Genomic DNA, 26,990 nt, shown 5'->3' with positions numbered 1-26,990 from the left:
CACAGGGAATGCTCGATACTCTGTGATGGCCTGTATGGGAAAAGAATCTAAAAAAGAGTGGATTTATGTGTATGTGTGACTGATTCACTTTGCTGTATGCCTGAAACTAACACAACATTGTAAATCAACTGAACTTCAATAAAAATTAAAAAAGAAGATTTTCTTGGTAAAAAGATTTTGGTTGGAACTTCCACTTCTGGTCATGAGATAGTAACAGCTTCCAAAATTAGTCTCCCACCATAAACAACTAGACCAGTGGAACAAAAAAACAGCAGTTTCGGATGTGGAACAACAGGAAGCACAGCACTGTGGTCTCTCTGATAAGGGAAAGAAATGAGGTGAGCCCTACAGTTACCTTAGCTTTTAGCCTGAAGACAATTTCTAGAGGACAGCACAGGGACAGGGAACCCAAGCAGAGCCCACAAGTATTGTTGAATAGAGGAGAAAGAATGGAGTTTGGGGAGACTAGGATGGTATTAATTTACAGGGCAGAGCACTGGAGAGGAGGAAGATACACAGAAGAAGGGCACCAGAGATCCACCTAGGGATCTGCTTGAATTGTGGACTGAACACTATACTTCACATGCATAGGATGAAACTCCACAAGCCCAGGAAAAATTAACTTCTGGGGAAAGGGAAATTGCCAGACAGATATGAAGCAGGGCAAGTTCCAGAGCTGACATAGGCTAGGAATCATCTTTCAAGGTCCCAACAGCCAGAGTAAATAGATGCTGAGGACTACACAGGACATTCAGTTGAGATCCCAGAAAGTTCGCACCTTGTAGTGAGACAAAATTAATCATAGTAGAAAGATTACTCTAGACTTTCTTATTTGATGAGTTTTAAAAACAAGCCTTGATTAAGTTACATGTAACTTAACACAGGGCTTCCCAGGTAGATCAGTGGTAAAGAATAAACATAGGAAGGATCAAGGAAAATGTGATTCACAACGAGGATAGAAGAAGTTAATAGATGTATACTCAGAAGTGACAGGGATGATGAAATTAGCAGGGAAGAACACCAAAACATCTATTACAAACATTTCAATATGCTTAAGAGTGAAAAGAAAACATAAACATATGAGGAGAGAAATGGACGATTTGAGAAAGAACCCAATGGAATATCTAGAGATGAAAAATAAACTATCTAAAATAAAAATTCCATTGAATAAAATTAGCACCATATAAGACACTGCAGAAGGAACTATTAGTGAACTTGATAATGTAGCGAAATCTATCCAAAATGAAAGAAAGAGAAAAGACTGGTGCGGATGGGGAGGAGAGTGGGGGTGTTTTTCTCTCAGAACAAATTTATAATTATATTCCATTATAATTATATTCCATAAGTTCACATATGTTCCATTATAATGGAACATTTCATAATGTTCCATGTAACATTTCGTATAACATTTCATAATGTTCCATTACATTAAATTCCATGGCAACCGTAAAAGGTGGTGGACTTTCTTTAAATTTGGCGTTTGTAAACATATTAAAATAATGTTCAGTTCAGTCGCTCAGTTGTGACTGACTCTGTGACTCCATGGACTGCAGCACACCAGGTTTTCCTGTTTATCACCAACTCCCAGAGCTTCCTCAAACTCATGTCCATCAAGTCAGTGATGCCATCCAACCATCTCATCCTCTGTCATCCCCTTCTCCTCCCACCTTCAATCTTTCCCAGCATCAGGGTCTTTTCCAATAAGTCAGTTCTTCACATCAGGTGGCCAAAAGTATTCGAGTTTCAGTTTCAGCATCAGTCCTTCCAATGAATATTCAGGACTGATATCCTTTAGGATGGACTGGTTGCATCTCCTTGCAGTCCAAGGACTCTGAAGAGTCTTCTCCAACACCACAGTTCAAAAGCAAAAAATAATGCTATCATTTATTATTTGTTTTTGATGTATGTGATCTTTTAGAATTGCAAAATTATATTAATTTCTTCATGTCTATAGTCACTTCCTTTTTAACTTTTAAGCTGTATGTAAAAGGGTATGTTATTTGACACATATGTTTCTGATAGATGATATCCATTGTGAATTTTCAGATCTTAACAAAAATGACTCTGTTATATTTAATGTTCTTTTCCCCTTTATTTCTACTTTGATGTTTACACTGCAACTTGTGCTTTTTTGTTCTTTGTTTTTTTTTCTTAACTTTTCTGAGTCATTTTGAGTATAACTCTTAATGATATTGTATAATTGGATTTTGTGTTTTGACCTGATTAAGAATCTTTCCTTTTAACAGATGAGATTATTTCTTTTACATTTATTTTTATAACATATGGTTATTACTTTTCCTATTTCATTTCATGTTTTCTGCCTTTTCTTGGTTTAATTTATATTCTATCTTGATATAGCATATGTAGTTTTTCTGTTTTCATTTTTTAAATACAAGTAAGTATATGATTGGAGAAGGCAATGGCAACCCATGTTGTGAATTAAAGTCAACATTTAATTTCACTGGATTTCCTTGGTGGCTCAGATGGTTAAGAATCTGCCTGCAATGCAGAAGACCTGATTTATTTTAAATATTTAAAGGCAAACTTTCTCAAGTTATTAATATGAAATAAGCATCTAGTGACTGTCATCTTTAAGATGAAGAATTTATCAGCAGTGACATTTCTTTCCATTTCCCAGGTTTTTATTGGTATGCTGCTTGTATATTTTGGAGCTTAATCCTTTGTCAGTTGTTTCATTTGCAATTATTTTCCTTTGCTGTGAAAAAACATTTAAGTTTAATTAAGTTCCATTTGTTTATTTTTGTTTTTATTTCCATTATTCTAGGAGGTGGGTCAAAGAGGATCTTGCTATGGCCACCTTTTTTGGCAAAAGGGGCAAGAATATACAATGGAGAAAAGACAGCCTCTTTAGTAAGTGATGCTGGGAAAACTGGACAGCTACAAGTAAAAGAATGAAACTAGAACACTTTTAACACCACACACAAAAATTAACTCAAAATGGATTAACGATTTAAATGGAAGGCCAGAAGCTATAAAGCTCTTAGAGGAAAATATAGGGAGTGTACACTCTTTAACATACATCACAGCAAGGCCCTCTTTGACCCATCTCCTAAAGTAATGTTACTTCTTTATTTGCATCTCTTTTTGACCACTGGTACACAATCTTGTCTTTTCTGAGTAGAGTATATTGGTTGTACACTTCCTGAAGATTTGCAAATTTGATTTTCCTGTTATCCCTATATGAAAAGGACATTTTACTGAGTTATAGGACTCAGTATTGTGTTCTATTTCATATTATCATTATTTGACTCAATGTTATAGCTATTTCCCTAAAAAAGTAATGATTCTTCTTCTTTTGGCCTTTAATGTTACAAAGAAGCTATCTGACTCCAGTCTGTTTTTTAAAAGAATTTTTCCTCATTCTTTTATGGACAACCTGGAGTGCTGGATTTGTTGGATAATGTTTTCAGTTCAATCATTCAGAAGTCTGAATAGGGTAGCGAGGGAATGGGAGTCACATGTGGATCAGAAATGAGGGAAATCTATACATTTGTCTCCGAAGTTATGCTTCCACTTTTTTGCTGAAATTGTTGTACCAGAGGCCAGATTTTTACATTTGGTATTTTGTTCATCCTTCTAACTCCAAGGATACAGGGTGGGTACAACTTTCTCTGGGATCTTCCTGAGGGATTTTGCCCTCCGAATTGAGAGAGTGACTTGTCATCATGCAGGACTGTCCCTCTACAATGTTCCCAATTACTTCTAATTTGGTAATGTGTTTTGATGTATCAGGAGGAAATGGCTAGGGAGATAAAATTTTGGATGAGAGAAAGCTTGGAGCCAGTACCATGGGCCACTGGTTCAATAGATGCTGGAGTGAGGGCCAGCACAAACGTGCCTCCACGAGGAGTGGTCTCCATCTCTCTCATGGTCTTTCCTACCCTGTCAGAGCGGGATCAAGGGTCCTGCTTCCTTCCCCATTTCGGAAAGTACTTCTTCAGGTCAAAACACATCTGCTGTGAAGCATCTGGGTGGCGGCAAGCTGAGTTGCTGCAGATTTTCTTCTGTCTTCAGGGCTTGCCTTCCCTGCCTGCCCCAGCCTCTGAATCTGTGGTCCATCCGTCATCAATCTCTCCTCTTGCCTTCATCACTCATTATTAGAGATTGCTGGTGAAACTTGTCAAGATTTGCTTTACTCTCTTCCTGTAACCCTGCATTTACAGGTGGGAAAGCTGAACTGATTTTTAGTGACATCTTCTGATCCTGTTTATCCCCTACTTTATAGGTTAGATAATCTTCCTTGTTTGTTGACAACATACCTTACTTTCAGTACTGAGGAACTGTTTCCTATAACTTTTATGATTTTGTCTGTGTCTGAGAAGAGATTTGAAGCTAGTTGTTCCACTGTTACCTTACCTAGGATTTAAAAGATTAAGAAGAATTTTTGCATAAATTGTGGTTTATCTCCTTCTTAAGAATCAGAAAGATTTCTTTGCAAATTCTTCTCAGCATGTAGCTTAGCTCATTCATTTTTTCCTTTTTCTGGACAGCCAACCTAGAAAGAGATAGCTAGATCTCTTCATTTTTTAAAAAGATTAAAAAATTTTTTTATTTTGTATTGAAGTATAATCAATTAGCAATATTGTAATAGCTTCAGGTGGACAGCAAAAGAACTCAGCCATACATATACATGTATCCATTCTCCCCCAAACTCCTCTGCCATCCAGGCTGCCACATGATATTTAGCAGAATTCCATGTGCTATACAGTAGGTCCTTGTTGGTAATCCATTTTAAATATAGCAAAGTTTCATTCATTTTCAATAGATTTATATTAGCTTTCCTTATACTTGCCCCCCACCCCACCCACCCTGCAATTTGGAAGTATTTTTTTTTTTGAATAGTAACTATTTTATTGGTAAGCATATGATTTCAGTGGCAACAATACATTCACTTGAACAGGAGACAATAGGCAAGTCAAAGAATAAATGCTTGCTAATCATTGTAAAATCTGTGGCCTTTAAGACATTCACGTAGAAATCCAAATCACTCAGAGGTCAAATCTTAAACAAGACACATTCTCGTATTAGTTTGCATAAAATAGGTCCAACAGTACCTGCAGTCTGTAGAATTCTGTAGATTTTCACCTTCTGACCAAATATGATGTATTGGCACATAACTATAGCTTTAAAAATTATTTATTTATTTATATGGCTGTGCTGGGTCTTGGTTGCTGGATTCTTCAATGCTGTGAGTGAGATTTCTCTAGTTGCAGTGAGTGAGGACTATTCTCTGGTTGTGGTGTGCAGGCTTTGCATTGCAGTGGCTTCTTGTCACAGATCACAGACTCTAGATAGCAGGCTCAGTAGCTGTGGCACATGAGCTCAGTTGCCCTACGGCAGGTGGGATCTTAGTTCCCTGATCAGGGATCAAACCCGTGTCCCCTGCATTGAAAGGTGGATTCTTAACCACTGGACTACCAGGGAAGCCCCAGCTATAGCTTTGAAAGAAACCTGATGGATTATTGCTGAGGATTTTGTCTCCTTCCAAAGCAGTGAGATCAGATCAGATCAGTCACTCAGTCATGTCCGACTCTTTGTGACCCCATGAATCGAAGCATGCCAGGCCTCCCTGTCCATCACCAACTCCTGGAGGTCACCCAGACTCACGTCCATCGAGTCAGTGATGCCATCCAGCCATCTCATCCTCTGTCGTCCCCTTCTCCTCCTGCCCCCAATCCCTCCCAGCATCGGAGTCTTTTCCAATGAGTCAACTCTTCCCATAAGGTGGCCAAAGCTGAGGACTTTCAGCTTTAGTATCATTCCTTCCAAAGAAATCCCAGGGCTGATCTCCTTCAGAATGGACTGGTTGGATCTCCTTGCAGTCCAAGGGACTCTCAAGAGTCTTCTCCAACACCACAGTTCAAAAGCATCAATTCTTCAGCGCTCAGCCTTCTTCACAGTCCAACTCTCACATCCATACATGACCACAGGAAAAACCATATCCTTGACTAGACAAACCTTTGTTGGCAAAGTGATGTCTCTGCTTTTCAATATGCTATCTAGGTTGGTCATAACTTTCCTTCCAAGGAGTAAGCGTCTTTTAATTTCATGGCTGCAGTCACCATCTGTAGTGATTTTGAAGCCCAGAAAAATAAAGTCTGACACTGTTTCCACTGTTTCCACTGTTTCCCCATCTATTTCCCATGAAGTGATGGGACCGGATGCCATGATCTTCATTTTCTGAATGTTGAGCTTTAAGCCAACTTTTTCACTCTCCACTTTCACTTTCATCAAGAGGCTTTTGAGTTCCTCTTCACTTTCTGCCAAAAGGGTGGTGTCATCTGCATATCTGAGGTTATTGATATTTCTCCCGGCAATCTTGATTCCAGCTTGTGTTTCTTCCAGTCCAGCGTTTCTCATGATGTACTCTGCATATAAGTTAAATAAACAGGGTGACAATATACAGCCTTGACGAACTCCTTTTCCTATTTGGAACCAGTCTGTTGTTCCATGTCCAGTTCTAACTGTTGCTTCCTGACCTGCATATAGGTTTCTCAAGAGGCACGTCAGATGGCCTGGTATTCCCATCTCTTTCCGAATTTTCCACAGTTTATTGTGATCCACACAGTCAAAGGCTTTGGCATAGTCAATGAAGCAGAAATAGATGTCTTTCTGGAACTCTCTTGCTTTTTCCATGATCCAGCGGATATTGGCAATTTGATCTCTGGTTCCTCTGCCTTTTCTAAAACCAGCTTGAACATCAGGAATTTCATGGTTCACATATTGCTGAAGCCTGGCTTGGAGAATTTTGAGCATTACTTTATTAGCGTGTGAGATGAGTGCAATTGTGCGGTACTTTGAGCATTCTTTGGCATTGCCTTTCTTTGGGATTGGAATGAAAACTGACCTTTTCCAGTCCTGTGGCCACTGCTAAGTTTTCCAAATTTGCTGGCATATTGAGTGCAGCACTTTCACAGCATCATCTTTCAGGATTTGGAATAGCTCAACTGGAATTCCATCACCTCCACTAGCTTTGTTCGTAGTGATGCTTCCTAAGGCCCACTTGACTTCACATTCCAGGATGTCTGGCTCTAGGTCAGTGATCACACCATCGTGATTATCTGGGTTGTGAAGATCTTTTTTGTACAGTTCTTCTGTGTATTCTTGCCATCCCTTCTTAATATCTTCTGCTTCTGTTAGGTCCATACCATTTCTGTCCTTTATCGAGCTCATCTTTGCATGAAATGTTCCTTTGGTATCTCTGATTTTCTTGAAGAGATCCCTAGTCTTTCCCATTCTGTTGTTTTCCTCTATTTCTTTGCATTGATCACTGAAGAAGGCTTTCTTATCTCTTCTTGCTATACTTTGGAACTCTGAATTCAGATGTTTATATCTTTCCTTTTCTCCTTTGCTTTTCGCTTCTCTTCTCTTCTTCCAAAGCAGTCACTCTTTTACAAATATTTGATTTTGGATCATTTGAGCTTTTTGCAATCACAATGTCACCTTTTTGGATGTCATAAAAATGTTAAGAGTCTCTGCAAATTTGCAAAAATTTTAATATTTGAATTTTGAAATGTAGAATCCACTGATGGTCTAGAATTCATGACAATACCATCAATGTGTTCAACAACACAATAAGCTACACAGTCATACTGAACAGTATAGCCAACAACTTGAAAGGTTTTTTCCAGCAGGTCATGAAGCAGAGTTCTAGGTAGACTCTGCCATCACTGGCTGTCAGTCTGTTCTAAAGTACAATCAATTTTTAGAGTAGTTGCAGGGTTTCTAAAAGAAACATCTAAAACATGTCTCAAAACATACATGGATGATACTTGGTTTCAAAGAAGCCCAGGTGGTCCTTTCTCATGAGCCCCATCCTCCATGATGTTCTAACCATGACAGCCCTGAAGAGGTGAGGTACATGTCTAGAGGAAAGGAGAATTGCAATGAGTAGGCTTGCTGGCAGTCATGCTTCCCTTGGGCTGCCTAGGGTGGCTGATGGACGGCAGAGCCATCAATAACGTGCTTGATCTCACTCCTTTCCACACTCTCAGGGTTCCAGGCTGCATGACCTACTGACAGACACAATTTGCTCTGTTGATTATCTCTGGAAAAATTTTATTTATCTGTGCCCTTGAGAATGCCATTGGGTATGTTTCCCTATCCATCAGGTAATGAATATCCAAAAAGGGAAACAAATCTTAAATATAATTGGGAAGATAAATCTACTGCAAATAATGTGTGTGTGCTTACTCACTCAGTTGCGTCTGACTCTTTGCAACCCCCTGGACTGTAGCCCACCAGGCTCCTCTGTCCATGGGGATTCTCCAGGCAAGAATACTGGAGTGGGTTGCCAATCCTTTCTGCAGGGGATCTTCCCGACCCAGGAATTGAACTGGGGTCTCCTGAATTGCAGTCAGATTCTTTACCAACTGAGCTACAAGGGAAGCCCTCAAAATAGAACAAATATAAAAAATTTTTGGATTATCTTTGCTGCTGTACATGACTAGCATAGATGATGAGTTGGATCTAACAATGTTGATTTACTTGTGCATTATTCAATAATTCTACCTCCATTTCTTAAGTACATTCCTTACTGAAATGGTTTCATGTACTGGCAGTCACATTTCAATGCTTTCAACACAGCACCTTGGCTGTCTTTATGAATGTTATTTTTTAACTATTCCTACCAAATGAGATTTAGATTTTGAATGCTATTATATTTACATTATTTTAACATTTTCTTTTCTGTAAAATGTATGCATTCTAGCTTATTATGTAAGGAATTAAGAATGGGGTCCTAGCTTAGAACATTTCTATTTCTTTCTGACATTTAGTAAGCTGTTACAGAACACTGATGAGGATGACTTACTGTCTTCAAGTTACATCAGCTATTTAGTGAATTGAATGAGAATACATTAAGCTTATTTTTAGAATGTTCCTTCTTATAAATGTATCATGTACGTCATAGAGACAGCAGCCCCGCTAATGTGGGAAGTCAGATATCACTCCCTTTATGGGGTCAGGTTTAATTGAAACTTAAGAAAGGGAAGTAGGGGACCACTAAAGAAAACTCCAAGTGATTCAAGTAGCGGTATTTATAAACCTCTGAGTCAGTAATGATTCAGCACTGAAGCCCCGTGCTAAGGACACTGCTTGGCTAAAGAGACAGTGGGGTAAAATCAAAGCTAGGATTACGTGTGGTTCTTATTTGTGGATCTGTGGCATCACAAGTGGGCAAGAGCATTTGGCATGAGATCCTGTTCACTCCAGGTTCATCTTGTCATTCTGCACAAACTTGAGAAGTAAATTTAAACACTTCCTCCCAACTGCTTTAAAAAAAAAATAGGACAAACAGAAAAAATAATATCTTTTTGAAGTTTATTTGAAAGTAAAATTTGAAGTCTAATTAGATTAAAAAATACTACCAGCATTTCTTAGATACTTTATACCAGATACATTACAACTGTGTTGTTTGTCTTACGATACCCATTTTACAAATGATGAAGCCCTGGCTTAGAGATATTAAAAACTTGCTGAAAGTCACAATGTAGCTCACAAAAAGTTTTTAGTCAAGATTCAAACTCAGATACTGCCCTCAGACAGACCAAATTTCCCAACAGCAGGCTGTCTCCAGTGGAGGAAAGAAGTGAAGTACCATGTCAAATGAGCTGAACTTCTAAACTCAACCTGGGTTAAAAGTAAACTTCCTAAAATTTGAACCACTGAATGAGGGAAAGAACCTCAGAAATCATTTTGAAATTTAGGAAAATAAGAGCATGGTGTAAATGAAGACAATACCTCTCTATCATTGGTTTGATATTGTTAAAATTTTAATCTTCAATTTTAACTTTTTTCTTTTAAATTTTAAGGTAGATTCAGGGCAACTTTGCCATATTTGTGATGATTACTATGGATGTATCTGGGCCAAAGAATTGGTGCTTTTAAACTGTGGTGTTGAAGATTCTTGAGAGTCCCTTGGACAGCAAGATCAAACCAGTTAGTCCTAAAGGAAATCAACCTTAAACATTCATTGGAAGGACTGATGCTGAAGCCGAAGCTCCAATACTTTGACCAACTGATGTGAAGAGATGACTCATTGGAAAAAACCCTGATACTGGGAAAGATTGAGGTCAGGAGGAGAAGGGGATGACAGAAGATGAGGTGGTTGGATGGCATTGCCGACTCGATGGACATGATCTTGGGCAAACTCTGGGAGATGGTGAGGGATAGGGAGGCCTGGTGTGTTGTAGTCCATGGGGTCATGAAGAGTTGGACATGACTTGACGACTGAACAGCGACAACGCCAGTATCTGAGAATTTTTCTTTTAGAGTGACACTGGATTGTGATGTTTCCCCAGTAGCATATGTGGGAGACCAAGCTTGTGACATCAATTGACAGTGTGGGAACAGATCCACCAGGCTTAGCAATGCTTGGCAATGCAGTGTATTCTTCTAGTCTTCCAGGACAGGACTCTGTACCATGTAGTCCCCATCCCTCCAGGGGAAATCTGGCTCCTTGAATGACTGGACCATTCCATTGCTGGTCAAGATGTGTTTGCAGATTGAGAGGTAGTGGTAGAAATGTATCTGTGCAGCATGGATAGTCCTTAGAAATACAGAGAAGGGGGGACCTCCCTGGTAGTCCAGTGACTAAGGCTCTAATCTTCCACTGCAGGGAGCATGGGTTTGATCCCTGGTTGGGGAACTAAGATCCTGCATGTGGCACACGATGGCCACACACATTGAAAATGTGTAGGGAGGAAGCCACGGAAAACAGGGGTCCCCACATATTTGAATTCACAGAGTTATACATCTTACATCTATCATAAATTATTCGAGGGGGCATTCATAGGGTTGGCAACATTTATTTTTCAAGTAAGATTATTAATGATAAACTCTGCCATCTGCTATCATTTCATAAGTTAAAGTCTAAACTATAAAGAGGAAGGACATATTAAATAGTATCAGAATAAAGAGCAATTGTCTAAATAGAATTGATTTAGCTTTACCAAAGCTCACTATCTAGAAACTAAGTCATGGGTCAGCACTGCCTATGGACCATTGTCCCTGAATACGGAGCATTTGGAAGCCACACGTGAGTCCTACAGCTCTGGCACATTCACCAGATCTCAGAAGAGTATTGGGGAAAAAAGAGCCCTAATTAAGAAGACGCTTGTTCCTTGGAAGAAAAGCTCTGATAAACCTAGACATTATATTAAAAAGCAGAAACATCACGTTGTTGATAAATCTCTTTATAGTCAAAGCTCCAGTAATCATGTATGGATGTGAGAGTTGGACCATAAAGAAGGCTGAGCACCAAAGAATTGATGCTTTCAAACTGTGGTGCTGGAGAAGACTCTTGAGAGTCCCTTGGACAACAAGGAGATCAAACCAGCCAATCCTAAAGAAACTCAATTCTGAATATTCATTAGAAGGACTGAGGCTGAAGTTGAAGCTGCAATACTTTGGCCACCTCATGGGAAGAGCCGACTCATTGGAAAAGATCCTGATGCTGGGAAAGATTGAAGGCAGGAGGAGAAGAAAGAGGCAGAGGATGAGATGATTAGATAGCATCACCGACTCAATGGACATGAATTGGAGCAAACTCCAGGAGAAAGTGGAGCCTGGTGTGCTGCAGTCCATGGGGTCACAAAAAATAGTCAGACATAACTTAGTGACTGAAAACGACCAAATAAAGAAATCCAGGACAGGGCCTTGTACATCTGTGTACTCAAAACATGTTTATTGTGGAAACTGAAGAGGGATGAATGCTTTCTAAGTGCCAGGAGTTAATCTAGGGAGTGGCTGGCAGAGGACAGAGAGAACTCCCCATCTCCCTTCAAGACGCTCCCACCGGGGTCAAGCGTTAGTAGTGGGGCTGCAGTGTGAGACTCAGAGGGTCCTGGCGGAGGCCTGGGGTGGAAGGAGGGCCTGAGTTCGTGCTGCACCAGCAGGGCCAGAGCATTTCCTCGGAGGGGCCCCAGGGACTCTGTTCTGCTCTCTCTCTGGTGGGCCCTGTGATGGTCCTGGCTGGGTTCCCTTTGGCCCAAGGGAGTCAGCACAGTGCGGTAAAGGGACCACCAGCTTTCAAAACAAGTAGACTGGTTGGAATCTTTATAAGTAAATTTAATATCTCCAGCCCTTCTTCTATGATTAACTGAACCTCAGGGTCTCAAACTATAAAGTCACCTGCACTAAACACAGCAATATGAATATAAAAGTGATATAATAAATGTAATCATTAAAATAACCCACTATAGAGTTAAGGTTTATGTATAATTTCTTAAGAAGATGATCTTAAGAAGATGTTTCTTAAGAAGAAACATCCTAATGATGTTTGTTTCACATATCTAGCTTTTTAGATATTTGGTACACAGAGATTCGTGACTGTTCTATCCTTTTCGTAAATGGAGTCTACGTTTGGTAAACTTCCTCTTGTCCTGATTAATGCTTTTAGTTAATTCATTAATTTTTGGCTGCGCTGGGTCTTTGTTGCTGCTCATGGGCTTTTCTGTAGTTGCAGTGAGAGGGGGTTACTCTTCCGTTGCAGCACAGGATCTAGAACGCCGGCTTCAGTACTTGCAGTTCTAGGGCTTAGCAGCTGTGTGGCGTGTAGAATCTTCCCGGATGGACCAGGGAATCAAACCCATGTCCCCTGCATTAACAGGTGTCTTCTTAACCACTAGACCACCAGGGAAGTCTCTGATTAATGCTTTTAATCTTAACTGCTGCTTTGCTAGTTATAATTGTATGCTGCTTTTTCTGCTTAACTTTTCTTAAAAAAAAAAAAAAAGTATTTTCCTGATATCTGTTTGCCTATTTATTTATTTCCTACATTAAAACAAATATGCCTGTGGCGGATTCATTTCAATATATAGCAGAACCAATACAATATTGTAAAGTTTAAAAATAAAATAAAAAAAAAAAAGAAAGAAAATGAGAAGTGAAGTGAAGACGCTCAGTCGTGCCCGACTCTTTGCGACCCCATGGACTGTAGCCCACCAGGCTTCTCCATCTGTAGGATTGTCCAGGCAAGAATACTGGAGTGGGTTGCCATTTCCTTCTCCAGAGGATCTTCCCGACCCAGGGATCGAACCCGGGTCTCCCACACTGTAGGCAGATGCTTTACCGTCTGAGAGACATCCACTTAAAAAAAAAAAAAAAAATTCAATCTGACAATCTTTGTCTTTGAAAGATGCATCCAATCTATTTACATTTAATTGAAAACAGATATCTTTGATTTTCTTTCTTTCATTTTACCTCATGCATATTATTTATATTATGCTGTCCCCCCCTGCCCTTAATTTTGGAGGGTTGATTGAAGTACAATTAGTTGTCTACATTTTCCTTACTGAATTTAGAGTTTCTATCACATTTCCCCACTCTTCTAGGCATTACTCTCCCATTTCGTTTACTTCTATTGAACCACTTCTTTCTCTGCTGTCAATATGAAAATAAGATACCGACCATATCTCTCCATAGACATGTTCATTTCCTTGCTGTCCTCTTTCACCTTTGTAAAACTTTTACTTCCCTACTCAGTTGAAACCTTAAGAAAACTTCCACTTCCCTTCTCTACTTGTTCCTTCCTCCCTTTCCGAGGACTTGAGATCATTTAGTATTCTTAGACATTTTTAGGTTTTCCCCTGTAGGATGTTCTCTTTATATGATCGTTGTTTGGCACTAATGTTACAGATTCCCTGGCATTCTATCATTTTCAATTTATATTTAAGTATATGTATGTCTGCTTCCCTGGTGGCTCAGCTGGTAAAGAATCCACCTGTGATGCAGGAGACCCCAGTTCAATTCCTGGGTTGGGAAGATCCCTTGGAGGAGGGATAGGCTACCCACTCCAGTATTCTTGGGATTCCCTGGTGGCTCAGCTGGTAAAGAATCCACATGCAATGCGGGAGACCTGGGTTAGATCCCTGGGTTGGGAAGATTCCCTGGAGGAGGGAACGGCTAGCCTCTCCAGTATTCTGGCTTGGAGAATCCCCATGGACTATACAGTCTATGGGGTCACAAAGAGTCAGATATGACTGAGAGACTTTCACTTCACTATATGTATATCTAAGTGGAAAATTTAAAAGCTGAGACATTACTTTGCCAACAAAGGTCCATCTAGTCAAGGCTATGGTTTTTCCAGTGGTCATGTATGGATGTGAGATTTGGACTGTGAAGAAAGCTGAGTGCCGAAGAATTGATGCTTTTGAACTGTGGTGTTGGAGAAGACTCTTGAGAGTCCCTTGGACTGCAAGGAGATCCAACCAGTCCATTCTGAAGGCGATCAGCCCTGGGATTTCTTTGGAGGGAATGATGCTAAAGCTGAAACTCCAGTACTTTGGCCACCTCATGCGAAGAGCTGACTCATTGGAAAAGACTCTGATGCTGGGAGGGATTGGGGGCAGGAGGAGAAGGGGACGACAGAGGATGAGATGGCTGGATAGCATCACTGACTCGATGGACATGAGTCTGAGTGAACTCCAGGAGTTGGTGATGGACAGGGAGGCCTGGCCTGCTGTGATTCATGGGGTCGCAAAGAGTCGGACATGACTGAGCGACTGAACTGAACTGAACTGAAGTGGAAAATTGTATACAAATGCACCTGCAGAGAGACAGAGATGCATTCTCATGCTATTTCCTCCCCTTCTTGTGCCCTACTGGGAACTCTGTTGTGATCGTCCCGTTGCCTTAGGGTCCTTCCTAAAGCATTGCTGTGGTGGAAGATGTACATGATGTCACACATTTGCCCACACCCTCTCTCACCCTGGCAGGGGGCTGTCTCAATGGGGAGTAGGTTTTGGGGTTGGCGTCCTCTTCCCTCAGTGCTCTATGGGGGTAATTCTGTTTTCTTCTGTCCAGTGCCTCAGTCCTATTTGTGTTGGCCCTTTCCTTTGTATGTGATGCAGTTTTTATGTGTGACAGCCTATACATTTTCTTTATGCTTGAATTTAGGAATTCTGCCTGGATATGCCCAGCTGGGTTTAAAAAAATTTTTTTTCCTCATTAATTATGTCTGGAACTCAATGAGCACTTTAAATCTGTAGACTTGAGCCTTTCCTCAAAAAGGGGAAATTTCTTCTATTATTTCCCTAATTAATGCACTCCTACATCTGTTCCCTTTCCCTCCCTTGGAACTTTCATTATTCACATGTTGAGTCTCTGCATCTGTCCTGCAAGCCCTTTTTAAAAATTTCTCTTATGGTTTCCATTTCTTTGTGTTTTTACTTTCTGTGTTGAGAAATGTATTGCTTAATCATATAGGCCTGAATTCAGTCCCCAGCAGAAAATAATAGCTCCTTTAGTTCCTCTGTAGGATTTGTAAAGTTATAAAAAAACAAAAACAAACAAACAAAAAAACACAACTCTTTGAATTCCAGAGTCTCTTTTTTTTTCTCTTCATATATTAGAACCGAATTTTTGAGTACCATTGTTATTGTTCTGTTTTAAATCTCAGAAATTAAAGCATCCTTATTCTCTAGCAGTTCTGGTTTATGAGGGGCTGCCAGTTTTAGGCATTCTGCTGTTTCTCTCTGGTTGCTGGGTCCTGTAGGTGCTACTGTTATTTTCTTTCTCCTATGAGTGGCTCCATTCACCCCTGAGATATTAGCAATAAGTTGAGGAGGCTCTTGAAAGATGGTAAAGCCAGGTGAAGGCAGTAATCTGTGTTATATGGACCTGGCGATGGACCTCCTGGAAAGCAGTCAGTCAGTCCTTGTTCACGGAGGTTCTCCTGGACTGCTCTGCTCCAGGCCGTGACTCAGGCATTCAGGTACCTTCTATTTAATAGGCCTTTAATCATTTGGTACTTTTCCATGATCTTCTGCAGGATCTAGTAATTATAGTAAATTGCATACATTTTAGAAAGCCTACTAAAATAGAGCAGGATAAGGAGTATGTGTGAATATATTAGAAATACGTATGGGGGCATAAGTGCACTTAAATAGAGATGATCAGAGTGGACTTTGTTAGGAAGGTAACATTTGTGAAGAACATCAAAGAGTGTTTATGCAGGAGAATAAGTGAAGCAAGAGCATCCTAGGGGAACAGCCAGTGCAAAGGCACTAAAGTGAGAGCAAGTCTGGAGCACTTAGGGAGCAGCTGGTATGGATGGAGTGTAGTGGTAGTGGGATGAATACAGAGGAGCCTATGAAGAGATCAGGTTAGAGAGGTAATGGAGGGCCTGAGGTTACTACAATAATCCAATAAGAGTTGGTGATGGCTGGCTCTGTGGTGGTAGCACTGGGGGTTGTGGAGGGGAGTGTAATATAAAGCACTCAGATTTTAGATACGATTTGGAGGTAAAGCCAAAAAGATTTCTGGATTGATTTGAGAGATAAAGAAAGGGATTAAGGATGTTATTTAAATAACATTTATATAGCACTTACTATGCCTAGGCATTTGACAAATACTAACTCGTTTAATTCTCTTACCATCCTTAAGGGCTGTAATTATCTCATTTATAAGATTAGTAAACTGAAGCACAGAGACCTTAACTCAAGTAATTTGCCCAAGGCCACACAGATAGTGTCATACTAGGATTTGAACAAGCAAGCTCCAGAGTCTATGATCTTAACCATCATTACTTGGCCCTTCTTGTGGGAATCGTGACAATTCCTGAGAATGTCAATTCCAAGTAAACCTTGAGGTACTAGGGAAATCATGACAGTGTGAATCTCTTCATCTGCTGGGTCCATGAAAGATTTAGGCCAAAATTACATTTATCACCTGACTTCCAGGGGTCCCCACAGTGTGGGGTGTGGTAGGCCACAGTGGCATTTTGGGTTCTTAGGAATGGGTCTCACCTTAGAGCCAGTCTTCAGTAACCCCAGAAAAGTTTGGGTATTTCCATTTCCATAGTGCACAGTCACACTGATAAGTAAGTTACCACCTTCCCTTTGGGGAAGACTAGAAGGAAGATTTGTGGTACTTGGGGCACTCAGTCCTTTCTTAAAGGGATCTATGACATTTCACTAAGACCTCTCAGGAAAAGAAAGAAAAACTCTTACTTTACAGAAATTAGATGTAAAATCTGAGATTTGGGGGCTTGAGCAAGTCCCAAATGGATGGATGTTTCTGACTGACATGGGAAACATTATGGGTGATCCAAATCTGATAGTGCCAAAGAGATCATGAGTTCTGTTTGGGGAATATTAATTCTGAGACGCTTTTTAGACAGTCAAATAGAGTAGATGGTTTAATGGATGAAAGAAGATTTCAGAGGAGAGATCCAGCATGGAAGTACCACTCTGGTAGTCATTAATATAAAGAGGGTATATAACACCATGAGGTCTCAAGAGAGAGTGTGGAGAAATAAGAGGTCCAAGAACCAAGCATTGGGCTTGGAGAAGAGGATAAAGCAGCAAGAGAGGTGACCAGTGCATAGCCATGAATTCTAAGTGAAGAAAATATTTCCAAGAAATTGAATGTTATCAGCTCTGTGAAATGTTGCTGATATGCCAAGTGGGATGAGGACTGAGCACTGACCATTGGACTCAGCAAAATGGAGATCATTGATGAGCCTGGAAAGCAGTTTGGGGAGTGGTGGTGGCAAAAGCCTAATTAGAGTATAGCAACAAAATTAAACAAAGAAATAGTGAATAGTCAAGTATCTCAAGAAGTCTTGCTGAAAAGGAGAACAGAGAAATGAGCAGTAGCTGAAGGGGGAAGTACAGTCCAGAGAGGGCATTTTTATAAGATGATAAGGATAAAACTATGTATATGTGTTGGAAATGATCCAACCAATAGACAAGGAAAAATTGATGATACAGGACAGAGGAGGGAACATTCCCAGAGTGATGTGTCTGAATAGGCCAAAGGCAGTTTAATTACAAATGTCAATTAAAGCATAAGCTCATAGCCACAGAGATTCACTCTAATTCCCCACTCTTTTGCTTCTGTTTTCCCCCTGCTAGATCTTCATTGCCACATCTTAGTAAAAGTCATGTGTCCTTGTGAACCACTGTGCAGAGGAACCTCCACTCTTAGTCTTAAGTTTACATCAATGCAGACACATTTATACTTGAAACTTCACAGTATGCAGTCTGAGAATGCCACTTACCATGACTCTAGGCATGAGGAAGTGGGTAGGAGGGGACAGCACTGGATTTTAAGACCTAGAGAATATTTGGTTCCATTTCTCACAGCACATTGCTCATGTCCTCTACCTTCATACACATTTATCTTGTCCCTGAAAATGCACCAATGTTTCACTGGGAGGGACTACAGTTTCTATCTTCCATTTAAAGCATCACTATGGAGCCTTTGGCCAGCTGTCCCTTGATCTTCACTGTAGGCATCTGCCTTTTAGTACCCTTGATGCTTATTCATTTTCTGTTTTTTTTTTTTTTCTGTCAGATTATCTATTTATCTACTTTAAATACTACATTGTTAGCAATTGTTTAATCCTCTAGTTATTCCATTTAGAAATCAAGACCCTGCCAGCTTAGCTTTTAGCTTAAGAAAATTAAAAAATGGAAATCTTTAAACACAAGTAATTACAAAACCTAATTCTGTTTTTCTTTTTTTTTCCAAAGCAAACATTTCTTTTTCAGTATTTTCTGTAATATCATGAAAAAGTAGATTCCTGGTGGACATAAAGTTGAAATATTCCAACTGTGGCATGATAGTGCAATTGTCTGAGGCTTTATGAAAAAGAAAGAATATTGACTCTGAAAAATTATTTCCCACTGGCTCTTCTCTGCTGTTATTCTGATTATTCAATCTCCTTGTGGGTCTAATTCTTAATTTAGCAGCTTCTAAATTCAAAGCGCAGTATATTTTGTGTATAAGGCTGAAGCCACTGAGGGACGTAGCACTAACCAAGGATCAATGGAGGGAAATTAGGATGCTGTCATACAGGTCCCCTGTGCTTGCTGTCTGCTTGCCCTGGGCAGAGAGGCTGAGAGTATTATTAATAGTTAGCATAAGAAGCTATTGTTGGAACCAGAATTTTGGTTTAATCAGATGTTTTCATAGGTAGGTTTATTTATTTTTAGTTTTTGGTAGGTAGTTTTCATTTCATCAATTTCTTGTATGATTAGATAAAATTCTTAACTTCCTGGATCTCAACAATTTCTTTTGTAAAATGTGGGTAAAACTGATCTTGATGGACTAGTGTGAAGATTTAGTGAGATATTATATAAACATGGCAGAGATAAAATAGCTGCTGTCACCACCACCGCCACCACCACCATCATTGGCATCCTCATCTTTCAACCATCAGCTCATGGATGCTGTCCTCTGTGAAGGCCTCCTTGACTCTAGGCAGCATTAGATACTCCCTTTCATGTATCCTTTAGGCATTTTATACACCCAGCACTCATTGCATTATATTGTCTTTGTTCCTTTTCATGTCAGTTCTCTATGGGGCTGAGCCACTTACAGATGGTAACTTGGTCTTATTAATCACTAGTTCTCTAGTATCTAGCATCTAACATGCCAAAGAATGTTCAAACTACCACACAATCGCATTCATCTCACACGCTAGCAAAGCAATGCTCAAAATTCTTCAAGCCAGGCTTCAACAGTATATGAACCAAGAACTTCCAGATTTCAAGCTGGATTGAGAAAAGGCAGAGGAGCCAGAGATCAAATTGCCAACATGTGTTGGATCACAGAAAAAGCAAGAGAATTCCAGAAAAACATCTACTTCTGCTTTATTGACTATACTAAAACCTTTGACTATGTGGATCACAACAAACTCTGGAAAATTCTTAGAGATGGGAATACCAGACCACCTGACCTGCCTCCTGAGAAACCCATATGCAGATTAAGAAGCAACAGTTAGAACTGGACATGGAACAACAGACTGGTTCTAAATTGGGGAGAGTATGTCAAGACTGTATATTGTCACTCTGCTCATTTAACTTATATGCAATGTATACCATGCGACATGCAGGGCTGGATTAAGCACAAGCTGGAATCAGGATTACTGGGAGAAATATCAGTAACCTCAGATATACAGATAACACCACCTTTATGGCAGAAAGTGAAGAGGAACTGAAGAGCCTCTAGATGAAGGTGAAAGAGGAGAGTGAAAAAACTGGCTTAAAACTCAACATTCAAAAAATGAAGATCACGGCACCCGGTCCCATAACATCATGGCAAACATATGGGGAAACAGTGGAAACAGTGACAGACTTTATTTTCTTGGGCTCCAAAATCACTGCAGATGGTGACTGCAGCCATGGAATTAAAAGATGTTTGCTCCTTGGAAGAAAAGCTATTGACCAACCTAGAAAACATATTAAAAATCAGAGGCATTACTTTGCCAACAATGATCTGTATAGTCAAAGCTATGGTTCTTCCTGTAGTCATGTATGGTTGTGAGAGCTGGACCATAAAGAAGGCTGAGCACCAAAGAACTGATATTTTTGAACTGTGATGCTGGAGAAGACATTTGAGAGTCCCTTGGACAGCAAGGAGATCAAACCAGTTGATCCTAAAGGAAATCAGCAATGAATATTCATTGGAAGGACTGATGCTTTAGCTGAAGCTCCAATACTTTGGCCACCTGATGTGAAGAGTCGACTCATTGGAAAGGACCCTGATGCTAGGAAATATTGAAAGCAGGAGGAGAAGGGGATGACAGAGGATGAGATGGTTGGATGGCATCACCAACTCAATGGGTATGAGTTTGAGTAAGCTCTGGGAAATGGTGATGGACAGGGTGTGTGGTGTGTTGCAGTCCATGGGGTCACAAAGAGTCAGACACGGCTGACCGACTGAACAACACTGGACTTGTCACCTAAGATTGGCTCATTAAGTGTATACTGAATGGCTTCAGAAAATAAAAAACTTTTACTTGGGCATAAAGTTGGCATTCACCATATATCTGAAAAAGTAAGATGAAAATGATAGACCCAAATCTGGGAGACTGAATATAAGTGTAACAATTGTAAATATGGAGATTTAATAGGATTATATCATTTTGTAAACTCTACATGCAATTATAGTAAATTGGGACTGATTTAAACATCAGCATACAAGGTAAATTTATGCTCATTTATAGCACTTGAAATATTAATTTGTTATTTTATGTAATTTCAAACATAGTAGTTTTTTTTTTTTTTTTTTAAGATGGCTTTTGGATCAAGAATGCAAACCCTAATCATAGTATTATCTGTCTGAGAGACTGCAACTGATTTAAACTTTCTTGCTTCGTCACAAGGTTTTTTTTTTGTTTTGTTTTTGTTGTTGTTTTTTATAAAAAGGAGTCTGCCTGACTTTCATTATGTTTAGAGTCATCATTCAGGGGTTTCCATCTCTGCAAAATCTGAGGCAAGTATGTAAAGCACTATTTTGAATCTGTTTCCTTATAGCACTCTCTGGTCACTCTCAACAAATTTTCATCTCCTTCTCACCTCTTGAAGGCTGAAAGCTGATACCAGGAGCTGGGGGTGGGAGGATCATTCAGCTGATATTTCAGTAATTTCTGTTGTTTTGGGAGAATTAACTGGAAATATCTAAATGGTTAGAAGGTTTGATACATATTCCTTGCTTTTGTTACAGAAACTCAGGTACATGGGATGCCTGGGCTCAAATTTGCTTGGATAGCATTTTAAAAGGAATCAGAGATAGTCTTGAGCTTTGGATACCCAAGTACAGTGTGACTTGGGAGGCCATCACTAGTAGAAAGAACATGGGCTTTGGCGTCAAAGAGGTCTGCCAACATAAACTCAGTTCTGCTACTGTTAGTATTCATTGTCTAAGCTTTTATTTCCTGATCTTGTATCTAGGGGTGTGTGTGTGTGTGCACTCAGTTGCGTCTCTTTGTGACCCCATGGACTCTAGTCCACCAGGCTTCCCTGTCCATGGAATTTTCCAGGCAAGAATACTGGAGTTGGTTGCCATTTTCCTCTCCAGGGCTCTTCCTGAATGAAGGATGGAACCCACCTCTCACGCATGTTCTGCATTAGTAGGTGGATTCTTTACCAGCTGAGCCACCAGGGAAGTCCCTGTATCTAGGTAGTATAATATCTATGTGTGAGGACTTCTGGTGATAAATAAGTATGACAATATCCATAAAGTGTCTAGCATAGTTTCTGGCCCATTTATTGTTTAATTTCGGTATAAAAGGAAGAGGCTGGGGGGAAATTAAAGAAAGACAAAAAGGGAGCCTACAGATTGAAAGAGATTTAGAGTACATGTCAACTAATTGTAATATACGGAGTTTATTGGGGTCCTCATTTGAACTACTAGAAAATACATTGGAAAGTTTAAATGCTGAGTGGACATTCACTGATATTAAGGAGTTATTGATTTTTTAAGATGTGATAATGGTATATCCATGTTTCATAAAAATAAGTTACTAGCTTTTAGAGATACACATTGAAATATTTATGAATAAAACAAAAATTGTTTATAAACATTTCCATGATAAAGAGCTGTACCTATACACTGCTTTTTTTTTTTAATTCAAGCCTGTATATATAGATGCAAATAAAATTTTGCAAGCAAATAAAATATTCCTACACATATGCACTGGGGTAAATTAAATGCCAGGCAAAGTTCAGACACATTTGCTCTGTTTCTACTCTCACTGGCACTAATAGTTAACTGGGAAGAAGTAACATTGTGTTGTGATGTTTTGCTGTACATATTTTTGGTGCTTTTTGTATATTATGAGTGCTTCTTTTCTGACATTATGAAATAAATGCATTCAATTTTAGATATTATAATTCATATTTGAAATAAAAATTACCACTCAGTTCATTTCAGTTCAGTCACTCAGTCACATCCGACTCTTTGTGACCCCATGGACTGCAGCACGTCAGGCTTCTCTGTCCATCACCAACTCCCGGAGTTCACTCAAACTCATACCCATTGAGTTGGTGATACCATCCAACCATCTCATTCTCTGTCATCCCCTTCTTCTCCTACCTTCAATCTTTCCCAACATCAGGGTCTTTTCTAATGAGATGGTTCTTCAAAACAGGTGGCCAAAGTATTGGAGCTTGAGCATCAGTCCTTCCAATGAACATTCAGGACTGATCTCCTTTAGAATGGACTGGTTGGATCTCCCTGGAGTCCAAGGGACTCTCAAAAGTCTTCTCCAATACCACAGTTCAAAAGCATCAATTCTTCGGCGCTCAGCTTTCTTCACAGTCCAACTCTCACATCCATACATGACTACTGGAAAAACCATAGCCTTGACTAGATGGACCTTTGTTGACAAAGTAATGTCTCTGCTTTTTAACATGCTGTCTAGGTTGGTCATAGCTTTTCTTCCAAGGAGCAAGTGTCTTTTAATTTCATGGCCGCAGTGACTATCTGCAGTGATTTTGGAGCCCAGAAAAATAAAGTCAGCCACTGTTTCCACTGTTTCCCTATCTATTTGCCATGAAGTGATGGGACTGGATGCCATGATCTTAGTTTTCTGAATGTTGAGCTTTAAGCCAATTTTTTTACTCTCCTCTTTCACTTTCATCAAGAGGCTCTCCTTCTTCACTTTCTGCCAAAAGGGTGGTGTCATCTGCATATCTGAGGTTATTGATATTTCTCCTGGCAATCTAGCTTCCAGCTTGTGCCTCATCCAGCCCAGCGTTTCTCATGATGTACTCTGCATATAAGTTAAATAAGCAGGGTGACATTATACAGCCTTGACTGACTCCTTTCCCTATTTGCAACCAGTCTGTTTTTCCATGTCCAGTTCTAACTGTTGCTTCCTGACCTGCATACAGATTTCTCAAGAGGCAGGTCAGGTGGTCTGGTACTCCCATCTCTTTCAGAATTCTCCACAGTGGTAATTTTCCAGAAAAATTACCACTATTCCTCTCTTAATCCTCTAGATTTAATTTTAGACCATCCTGAGATTGCAAGGTGAGCTGTCAACAAATAAATACACCTTCAAAACTACTTGTCTGCGAAAGTCATGATCTTATTTCTTCTGTGTGATCAGAACAAAAGATATAATGTGAATACTAAGTTTGATGTAAATCAAAACTCAAATACAGGAGTTTGTGTTCATCTGTGTATTATTCTCACAGACTGACTATAACAATGAGTTATACTCTTCAGGGAAAAACTGTCTAGCAGGAGAGGAACAGGCAAAAACAAGGTTTGACTCCTCTGTGAAATGATCTTACTAAGCTACTTCCCAAACGTCAAAGATAACTGATGTTGGAGTCACTCCTGCCTGCCCTCCTGTTAGCACTGACGACCACACGTAATATTTTAGAGAAGTCATGTCAATGTACACTTTTCTCTTTGTTTCTGTGCTGATGTCAATTAACTCCTCATCAACATCAGTTTCATCTCTTTTTCTCTAGCTTCAGAGGAAGATGGTCTCTTTTTGAAAAAAAAATCTTTTTTTACGTTGTGGTAAAATACATATAATGTAAAACTTCCATTTTGACTAGTTTTGAACGTACAGCTCTGTAGTGTTAAGTATATTCACAGAAGTCTTTCTTCATCTTGTAAAACTGAAATTTTATACTCATTAAACAACTCCTCATTTCCCGAGGGAATAGTTCAAACTTACTTTCCTGGCTTTCTTACCTCTTCCCCACCCATTACCACCAAGATCCTTTTTGTTTACTTCTCTGAGGTCTGCTAAGGGACTTCCTTTTGGTAGCATTTCACACTCCACGCCTGCCATAATAATAATGTTCTCCTGGCTGCACTCCTGCCCTACTGAACGTTCCTTCTTTAAACCACTGCTAAGTGTTGCTAAATGTTTCATTGCTAAACACTCTCTAAATGTTATTTGTTGCATTCTTTCTGCCCTTGGCTTTCTACACCCATTTCAGATAATCTCACTCACCGGCTGCAATGACTTCAATTTTGAAGTTTCCCACATCTGTACAAACCTCCATCCCTGGCCTCTTGCCTGAGCTTTAGGCTTAGCAAGACTCATTTTATTGTTACTCTGCATCAGGATCTCTTATAGCACTAAATTTTCAGAGCTGAAAAAGACAGGGACAAGTTGCTGCTGCTGCTGCAAAAGAAGCTTCACTTATTATAATGATATCTTACTTAAAAAAAATTATATTGTAAAACCATTCATTCTTTTCTTGGCTTCTGTGAAGCCACAATATCTTTTTCAAACTATAGTTGCATCTCCTTCTCAACACCTAGAGCTGGTTCTTGGGTAACATCCTCTCCTCCAGTTACACCATCTCCTTGTTTTCCCAGCCAGTTCCAGAGCTTTAGAAACACTGCATGGGGGTGACTTTAAATCTTTATCTACAGCTCTGACCTCTCCTTGGAACTTCAGCCATGTACATACATTTGCCAAACTGTCATCTCCACTTGGATGTAATGGTTCTTTCACATTTAACATGGTCCCATAGAAATTCCCAGTTTTCTTTCTCTGACCTGCTCCTTTCTCAATAAACATTTCCAACATCCATCCACTGCACATGCTGAATGTTCATCAGTGTTCTTTGATAACACTTTTCCTCTCGTTCCCCAGTTTAGTTCACCCTTCAAGACCTTTTTTGGAAACTTACATTTGGCGGCTCAGATGGTAAAGTGTCTGCTTGCAATGTGGGAGACCTGGGTTCAATCCCTGGGTCAGGAAGATCCTCTGGAGAAGGAAATGGCAGCCCACGCCAGTACTCTTGCCTGGAAAATCCCATGGATGGTGGAGCCTGGTAGGCTACAGTCCAGGGGCTCACAAAGAGTCTGACATGACTGAGCAACTTCACGTTCACTTTTAAAAGACCTTTTTAACTCTACAAGCATGTCCCAGTTCCCTCTGCTTCTCTCCATCTCTACTGCCATCAACCTAGTCCACCCTGATCCCTCCCATGGGGATGACTACTATAGCTTTCCAATTTCCTTCTACTGCTGCTCTGGTCTACTTTCCACAAAGCAGCCTGTGACCACATAAAAATACATGCTAGACCATGCCACTTGTTTGCCTAAAAGCATGCAGTGACTCAGTTGTGTCCAGATCTTTGCAATTCAGTGGACTGTAGCCCACCAGACTCCTCTGTTCATGAAATTCTCCAGGCAAGTCCATGGGGTTGCAAAGAGTTGGACACAACTTAGCAACTAAGCAATAGCAATGCAGTGACTTCCTATGGACCTTAAAACAAAATCCAAATCTGTTGCCTCAGACCACATGGCCTTTAAATTCTGGTTTGGGTCTACCTATTTAAACTTAATTGCTTACCCTTCACCTTCTTGATCCTGTTCACTGACCTTGTTTCCATTTCTTGAACTGGCTAAACTTTTGTCTTCTTAGCATCAGTGTTTCCTTAGCTTGAAATGCTTACCTCCCAGTCATAGATTGACTGACTGGCTTTCAGATTCTGCTCAGAGAGGTCTTTCTTTCTATGCAATTTAAAGTAGCCATCAGACAGTCTGTCTTATGTCAGCCTATTTTTCATTTTTACACAGTGCTTAATGTTATCTTCTAATTTTCTTGTTTATCTCTTCCCTTGTCTGGTTATTATCTGTTTGCCTCTGCTAAAACACTGTGAGCCTAGAGATCTTGTCTCTTTGGTTCATTCTTGTATTCCTAGAGCTTAGACAGTATCTGGCAGTTAAAAGAATATTTTTAAAATGCTTGAATGAATGAATAAAATGTCTCCAGACATCAAACTTCCTAATTCAATCTCTAAACAGCTGCCAGAGTGAGCTCCTGAAAACACCTGTCTCACCAAGTCATTCGCTACTTGAAACACTCCAAAACTGCCACATTGGCCATTGGCAAGAGAACATAATCCAAAGTGCTCAATACAGCATACAAGATACCCCACAACCTGGACTCTGCTTGCTTCTCTCATCTCATTTCTCACTAGCTCTGTGCCCAATGACCTGCAAGATGCCTAATGATTGGCATGTCCAAGGGGTCATACTGTTTCACGGTCCTGGGTCTTTGAACTACTTCTTCATATCTGGACTGTTCTTTCCCCCTATTACTCCTTTCACTAAAATCCCCTTATTTACTCAGCTTTTAAAATACAGCTTAAGTCAGGAAGCTATTCTGATCCCCCTATCACCCCAAACTTCAATCTTTTCCTCTATTACTTATATTTGCCTCCATTATAGCTACTTAACTCTACTGCTTGCTG

At 39.9% G+C, this 26,990-nt stretch overlaps 1 pseudogene; it reads right to left on the bottom strand.

Annotated features, from left to right (window-relative positions):
* Window positions 1-4,954: 4,954 nt before the first annotated feature.
* LOC147357399 (mitochondrial inner membrane protease subunit 1-like) lies at window positions 4,955-24,649 on the bottom strand (annotated as a pseudogene).
* Window positions 24,650-26,990: the final 2,341 nt, after the last annotated feature.

This window comes from Bos grunniens, chromosome 15, assembly GCF_055505025.1.
Source record: "Bos grunniens cultivar Pamir isolate PY7600 chromosome 15, Bosgru_T2T1.0, whole genome shotgun sequence".
Classification (NCBI taxonomy): domain Eukaryota; kingdom Metazoa; phylum Chordata; class Mammalia; order Artiodactyla; family Bovidae; genus Bos; species Bos grunniens.
The sequence above is the reverse complement of the archived record's forward strand: the minus strand, read 5'-3'. Positions and strand labels throughout refer to the sequence as shown.